This window comes from Cryptotermes secundus, unplaced genomic scaffold (genome assembly GCF_002891405.2).
Source record: "Cryptotermes secundus unplaced genomic scaffold, Csec_1.0 scaffold766, whole genome shotgun sequence".
Classification (NCBI taxonomy): domain Eukaryota; kingdom Metazoa; phylum Arthropoda; class Insecta; order Blattodea; family Kalotermitidae; genus Cryptotermes; species Cryptotermes secundus.
The window spans coordinates 13,683-20,832 of record NW_019727791.1 but is presented as its reverse complement, the minus strand read 5'-3'; the positions used below and the strand labels follow the sequence as shown (position 1 = coordinate 20,832).

Below are 7,150 nucleotides of genomic sequence, written 5' to 3'. Positions count from 1 at the left end.
AGAGCGAGTTGAATATTCGCTATATCCAATACGTCTTGAAGTTATTTGTCGCGTGACATATACCCAACAGGTGACAATACGTTTACTTTAAAACGGAGCATTTAATTGCCGTTACCAACGGGTGTGTGATAATTAGTAGTGATACCTCGTTACCTCGTTACGCTCGTTATTGGCTGTAGGGTTCCGTGGTAGCTGGTACCGGCTGCTACAGCCAGAGAGCACTGTAGTAAGAAGGGTGAGAATTATTACCAATGGCAACTTCTTTATTAAAATTGTCACAACGTTCACAACACAACTATATCAAAGTCAGTGCCTAGTTGTCTTGTGACGGTTTTAATAAAGAAGTTGTATGTTATAACACAACAGGATGCATGAAATGAAAATTATGACCACTGAGTTGGAGAAATTTGAGACCTGCGTAATCGGCTACTGCGCATACCACTCCCACAAAAGAAGAGGCAGGAAGTAATTGCGGCAATTGCCGACGTTGCCGACGGTGCGAAGGAGGGTTGCTACCGTTACTGGTGTAAGTCGGCTGGTAGAGTGTTTGTTGGAGGAAGTTATATGTATTGTTTAAACTCCACTACTTTCAATAATCGCAGATTTTGAAGACTTTTTATTCTTCAATCGAAGTGCATGATTACACTACAGGTATTAACATTTAATATGGTATTTGAAGAAATTAATTTCAGGAAGTATGTTGTGGAAGAACCAATATGGTTACGAAACGTGACTTAACGTATATTTACAGCCAAATTCAATTTAGTTGAAGAAAGGGTAGTTGCCTTTTGATCACAGATGTCTGATGTTTAATACTATTATGTATTTGAATTTCAAGATCGTGTTTTGTGATCCTCTTAAAGATTGCCTCACACTGTCAAGTGCACAATTGATGTAATCTTATGACAACCCCCTTCAGATTTATTGTTTGAGAAGGGACATAGATATTCAGTCAGTGGCACCTCACTTAATGAGCACAGTTCGTTCCAGAATCTTACTGGTAATCTGAAACACTCGTTAAGCGAAGCAATTTTTCCCATATAAATTAATGTAAAATACGATAATGCATTCCATGCCGAAAAAATACAAAAAAAAATGTTATGTATAACGTTTATTCAAAGAAAATTATATATACATTGTTAAGGAGCGTGAATCATCTTCATCTTATCTTATATGCGGAATGAACCAACCTGGAATGCGAATTCGATTTGCAGAAAAAAATGGAAATAATTAGTTTGTTATTTATGATACATATCTAATTCTTTTTTTACTAGAAAGTTGTCCAGAGACATTTGTTTTTGCCGACGCTTCAAAATTTGGTGAAAATGCGACATAGCATTATCATTAAATAAATTTGTAGCGCGCATAGCCACTGCCTTATTAGGGTGACTTCTCAATGTACGATGCAACAGTTTCCCGTGCTTTCAGCATTTCTATTATTATGTCAGAAGATTGTTGCTTTGCTGTTACCTCCTCCTCTGACAAACTCTCCTCCACAGCTTCTTGCTGTGAAACACAGTGCAACTCCATAAGCTCTTCAGTGGTCAGCTCTTGGCTGTGCTCTTCCACAAGCTCATCAGTATCATTGTTATCCACCTCCAGCCCCATTATCTTGGCCAAAGACACAATCTCGTTGACTACAGGCTCCACAGGTACTATCTCAAACCCCTTAAAGTCACATTCAACAACACTCTCCAGCCAAAGCTTCTTCCAAGCAGAAGTGAGGGTTCTCTTGGTAACCCCTTCCCACGCCTTGTCGATCATCTTGAGGCAGGCAACAATGTGGAAGTGATATTTCCAAAACTCTCTGAGAGTGAGATTGGTCCCTTCAGTCACCTCAAAACAATGCTGAAGAGTGCTTTAGTGTACAGCTTCTTAACGTTAGAAGTAACCTGCTGGTCCATAGGCTGGAGTAACAGAGTGGTGTTGGGAGGCAGAAACTGCATCTTGATGAATTTAAATTCTTCAAGGAGGTCATCTTGTCTGGAGGATGGGCAGGAGCGTTGTCCATAACAAGCAAGACGTGGAGTGGCAGATTCATCTCAAGCAAATATTTTTTCACAGAAGGACCAAACACTTCATTGATCCAATCAGTAACAAGGTCACGTGTCACCCAAGCCTTGTTGTTGGACCTCCACATCACATTTAGCCTGCTCTTCTGGACTTTACACTTCTTGAAGGCTCATGGAGTTTCTGAACGGTAAACAAGCAGCGGTTTAAATTTCAAATTGCCGCTTGCATTGGCACAAAATAGCAGTGTGAGACAGTCTTTAATTGGCTTATGGCCGGGCAATGCATTATCCTCTGCTGTTGTATAGGTTCGCTTGGGCGTCTCTCCAGAAGAGACCCATCTCGTCACAATTAAAAACCTGTTGTGGCAGGTAACCCTCAGAATCTAAGAGCTCCTTGAAATCGCCGATGAAGCTCTCTGCTGCCTTTGTGTCAGAGCTTGCTGCTTTGCCTTGCCTTACAATGCTGTGGATGCCGGTTCTTCTCTTAAACTTCTCGAACCACCCACGGCTTCCCTTAAATGCTTCTTCGGCCGTTGATGATCCTGGCGTCTTCTTAATGAGGTCGGCGAAAATCACTTTCACCTTCTGACAAATGATGTTCTCGTTAATAGTGTCGCCTTGCAATTGCTTTTCGTTTACCCATATGAGGAGCAACCTTTCAACATCATCGAGAATACATAACCATTGTGTAGATATTCTTGTCACTCCCTTTGAAACATCTATCTCCTTAATCTTGTCCTTGTTCTTGAGGATAGAGCAAATCGTTGATGTAGACCGATTGTATGTGTGTGCTAGATCAGCTCTGCTCACACCTCGTTCTCGCTTTTCAATGATTTTACATTTCATTTCTATGGTTATTTTTATTCTCTTATGGCTGTCTTTTTGTGGCTTTTTCTTCAGGGGCATTTTTGCAAGGGTTAAACTTTGCACAAAAAAATCACAAATAATACGAGGGTCGTACTGAAAGTCATGACCAACAATTTTTTGTAAAGTAACATGCTTTATTATTGACAAACCAAATCCACCACCTCAATCTACATACCTTTCTTTATTTTTCCACATAATTACCACTTCTTTGTACACATTTCTCCCAGTATTCTGGGAGTCTGAAAATTCCCCTTCTGTAAAATCCCATTCCAGCCATCCGAAGACACTGACGCACTGCTTTCTGAATTGTTTCCCTTGTCTGAAAACATTGTCCACGCACCTGTTCCTTCACACATTCGAAAAGATGGTAGTCGGAGGGTGCCAGATCAGGGCTATAGGAGGGGTGTGGAAGAACTTCCCAGTCCATCTTTGCAGTTGCTTCCAATGTGACCTTTGTGATCTTCAGTCAATAACCACGGGACCCAACAAGCACAAACTTTCCTATAGCCCAAGCTTTCAATAATCTCCTGTACTGCACTGTGCCCTATTCCAAGTTTTCGGGCTGTTGTGTCCACAGTCACACGCCTGTCATCTTCAATGATCTCATCCACTCTTTCCTTGTTGCGTTCAGTTGAGGCTGTTCAAGGACAACCACTCCGAGGCTCATCTTCAATGCTGGTGTTCCCATCTTTAAAATGTTTCACCCATCTTTGAACAATGCTCTCACCCATGCACACTGAATTCAGAAAGCAGTGCGTCAGTGTCTTTGGATGGCTGAAATGGAATTCTACAGAAGGGGAATTTTCAAACTCCCAGAACGCTGGGAGAAATGTGTACAAAGAAGTGGCGATTATGTGGAAAAATAAAGAAAGGTCTGTAGATTGAGGTGGTGTATTTGGTTTGTCAATAATAAAGCATGTTACTTTACAAAAAATTGTTGCTCATGACTTTCAGTACAACCTACATATGTCTGAACACAAGTTTAGAAAAATGTGTGACCACAAGCGACGCTAAGATGCTAGCAGAACGAGTGCTAAACACAGAGTGATGTAGCAAGCACACAATCCGGGACTTCCCCTCTCGTCGCTCGTTATGCGAATTACTCGTTATGAGAGGTGCTCGTTAAGTGAGGTTCCATTGTATTTGAATATTTATTAAGTTTCCACTACCCATGAGTTCAGTCTCGGCATTGCACATTTATTACAACTTAAGCTGCAAGTAGTCACTAGAGAATGAAGTTCATCTGATCTTTAACTTGGTTCATTCCTTAGGTTTTAAATTTTTGTCATGGTAGCAGTTGTTTTTTTATGTACATGTATGAACACAAGTTTAGAAAAATGTGTGACCACAAGCGACGCTAAGATGCTAGCAGAACGAGTGCTAAACACAGAGTGATGTAGCAAGCACACAATCCGGGACTTCCCCTCTCGTCGCTCGTTATGCGAATTACTCGTTATGAGAGGTGCTCGTTAAGTGAGGTTCCATTGTATTTGAATATTTATTAAGTTTCCACTACCCATGAGTTCAGTCTCGGCATTGCACATTTATTACAACTTAAGCTGCAAGTAGTCACTAGAGAATGAAGTTCATCTGATCTTTAACTTGGTTCATTCCTTAGGTTTTAAATTTTTGTCATGGTAGCAGTTGTTTTTTTATGTACCCAAAATTGTGATGAATTGATTATTACTAGAATATGTTATTGCATTTATGCAGGTAAGAATATTTATATTTGGTCAGATAATTGAAGCACAATAGAAAGGTTAATTTGGAGTGAACAGCTTTACAGTTACACTAGCAAGTGTTTCTGTACCAAAGAGATCAGTGTAGCAGTAACATTTTAGACTTGTTTGTGGGTTTTCCCAAAGTCCCTACAGGCATATGCTCTGATAGTACCTTGATTAGGTCACAACTGCTTTATTCCAAATCTTTTCCGTTCAGAATTTGCCAGTCATCCTACTGTTCAACATTATATAGTCTTAGATGCAAAGTGTCATAAAAAATACCAATAAAAAAGATTAAAATTTGTGTTCTGTTTACACTAGCTGGCCTACAGGTATATCCAGGTTCCCCAAGGTAACTGGTCTGTAGTTTTCCATCCTTTTGATGCTTACTGCAGATGCAAATATGTAGCTGGAAACTAATTCAGAGTAGGGGAACAACTTCAGTTCTTGATAACACAGATTTGTGGTTTAATAAATTATCTTTTCACTGTTTCTTTTGTTGAATATGTATGTATTGTGACGTGTCTAACCGTTGTTGGGCAACGGGAGGTGGAACGAGTTACCACAAAGACAGACCTTTGATAAACGGTCGGTTGCCAAGTTACGCAACAGTAAGGAAAGTGGTGTGTCTCCGAGCCGAGCCAAAGCACATAGCAATAAACAACTCTCGGCAGTGTTGCCCAGCAACGCATGTAAACACAGAGATTATGCAACAGGGAAGCGAAGTGCATTTTCCACTCTCTGGCTGAAGGTTTATAAGAGAACTGGAATGCCTAAGCAGTCAGTTCTGACAAATGACGGACCTGACCTCTCGTCAGAGAGGGCGCCCAAATGGACAGGACAGTAACTTTCATATAAGAAAAAGAGAATCTGGTCATGAGCCCCAGTCAGGGCTCGACACCAAGACAGACAGACTGACTGACCGTCAGTCGCAATGTGACTTGGACTTGGACTAAGCAGTCAGTTGAATTGTAGCAGTCGCCGAGTTCAGTTGTAGCGAGTGAATTGTGATTAAGAGGCGATAGTGTGGGAACGTATTTGGAGTGTGTAATACAGTGACACTGGTATAGCTCTCGTATTGTACTGTGAATAAGTAAAGACTATTGAAGATAGAGTGAACAGCATATTATGTAGGGTTTATAAATTGTGTAAACCCGCAACTGTGTTATAATTAATTGTAGTTACAATTTGTAGGTTGTTAAATAAACCAATTAACAATCCAAACTGCGTCTTCAGTAGACAAAACACATTACAGTATCATAAAAATATCTGACAGAAGGTATATTTCCTATGTCATAAGTCAGTCACTGCATCATTCAGAGTCCCTAGGAAGCTAATACTTGCTCATTTAGTTGGGATGGGGGGGTGCATCGCTTTTATGGAGCCTGGAAGTTCTTTGCTGTATCCACAGGAATCTTTCTTGGGTCCCTGACGCAAGTCAGATGGATGCAGCCTACATTTTCACTTCTTGTTTCTTTAAGACTCATTTTTATATTTTATTATATGTGGTCTCTTCATATTTTCCTACTAAAATTATGTGTGAATTTCTCATGTGTGGCATGCATTCTGAATGCAACAATTTTCTCATTCTATGATTTGAGCACCTTCATAGCATTTGGCAAAGAATATGTTTGAAATTGATGAAGTAATTTAAAAAATGAAATAGGGATAGCCAGATAATTGTACTGGATTACCCCACTGCATTTATTTTAGGTACATGTTTGCATAGAGCTGGTATGTAGGTATCTTTTGCTTGCAGTGATACCTTGCTGTAGTTACACTAACAGGGGTCCATATTTGTGCTATTGAAGTTGAAGTACTCTCATATTAGGATATACTTTAGTTCAAACTGAATGGCAAGTTTAATTACACAAGACTAAGTTAATTTATTTTACTTTACTTTACTGTGTATTAAAATCAGTGAGCATAAATAAAACAAATTACACATCATCATCAGTAATCTGTCAGACGACAGGTCCACAGTCTCTTCCAAAACAGTTCCTCCACTTACTGCGATCTACAGCTTTCTCCTTCAAATGACAGTATCCTCTTCTGTCCCCAAGGTCATCCAGCATCTTCTTACGTCTTCTTCCTCGTCTTCTTGTCACTTCTATCCGCCCCTGTATCTTTCCTTCAGTAACTTCTTTTAGAAGGCAGTTTCTGCATAAAACATGACCAATCCAATTAGCCTTCCGTTTTCTTATTTCAAGTAGGATATTCCTCTGCTCACTGACTCTAATTAACAGTTCTTCATTTCTCACATAATTGGTCCAACTGATCTTCTCCATCCTTCTCCAACACCACATTTCGAAACTTTCCAGATGTTTCTGATCTACTGCCCTAAGTGTCCATGTTTCAGCCCCATAGAGAGCTATGCTCCATATGTAGCATTTCACTAGTTTCTTCCTCAAATTTAAGTCCAATTTGCTGGTAAAAAGATTCTTCTTCTTGCTAAATGCAGCTTTTGCCATGGCAATCCTGGATTTAATTTCACAAGTACACCTTCCATCATCTGTTAACAAGCTACCCAAATATTTAAAACATTTCACA

At 39.9% G+C, this 7,150-nt stretch overlaps 1 protein-coding gene across 4 annotated transcripts in view; it reads left to right on the top strand.

The window, feature by feature from the left end:
• The first annotated feature begins 215 nt into the window (after positions 1–215).
• The window catches only part of LOC111865012 (eukaryotic translation initiation factor 3 subunit G), a 12,399-nt gene continuing 5,464 nt past the window's right edge, over positions 216–7,150 (top strand). For 2 of the 4 annotated variants that reach the window (XM_023852699.2, XM_023852698.2), the window contains exon 1: positions 217–651. The gene's annotated coding sequence lies outside the window, so the exon portion shown is untranslated. Of the gene's footprint in view, positions 652–7,150 lie in introns of all 4 variants that reach the window. The other 2 variants (XM_023852701.2, XM_023852700.2) reach the window with 2 other exon arrangements.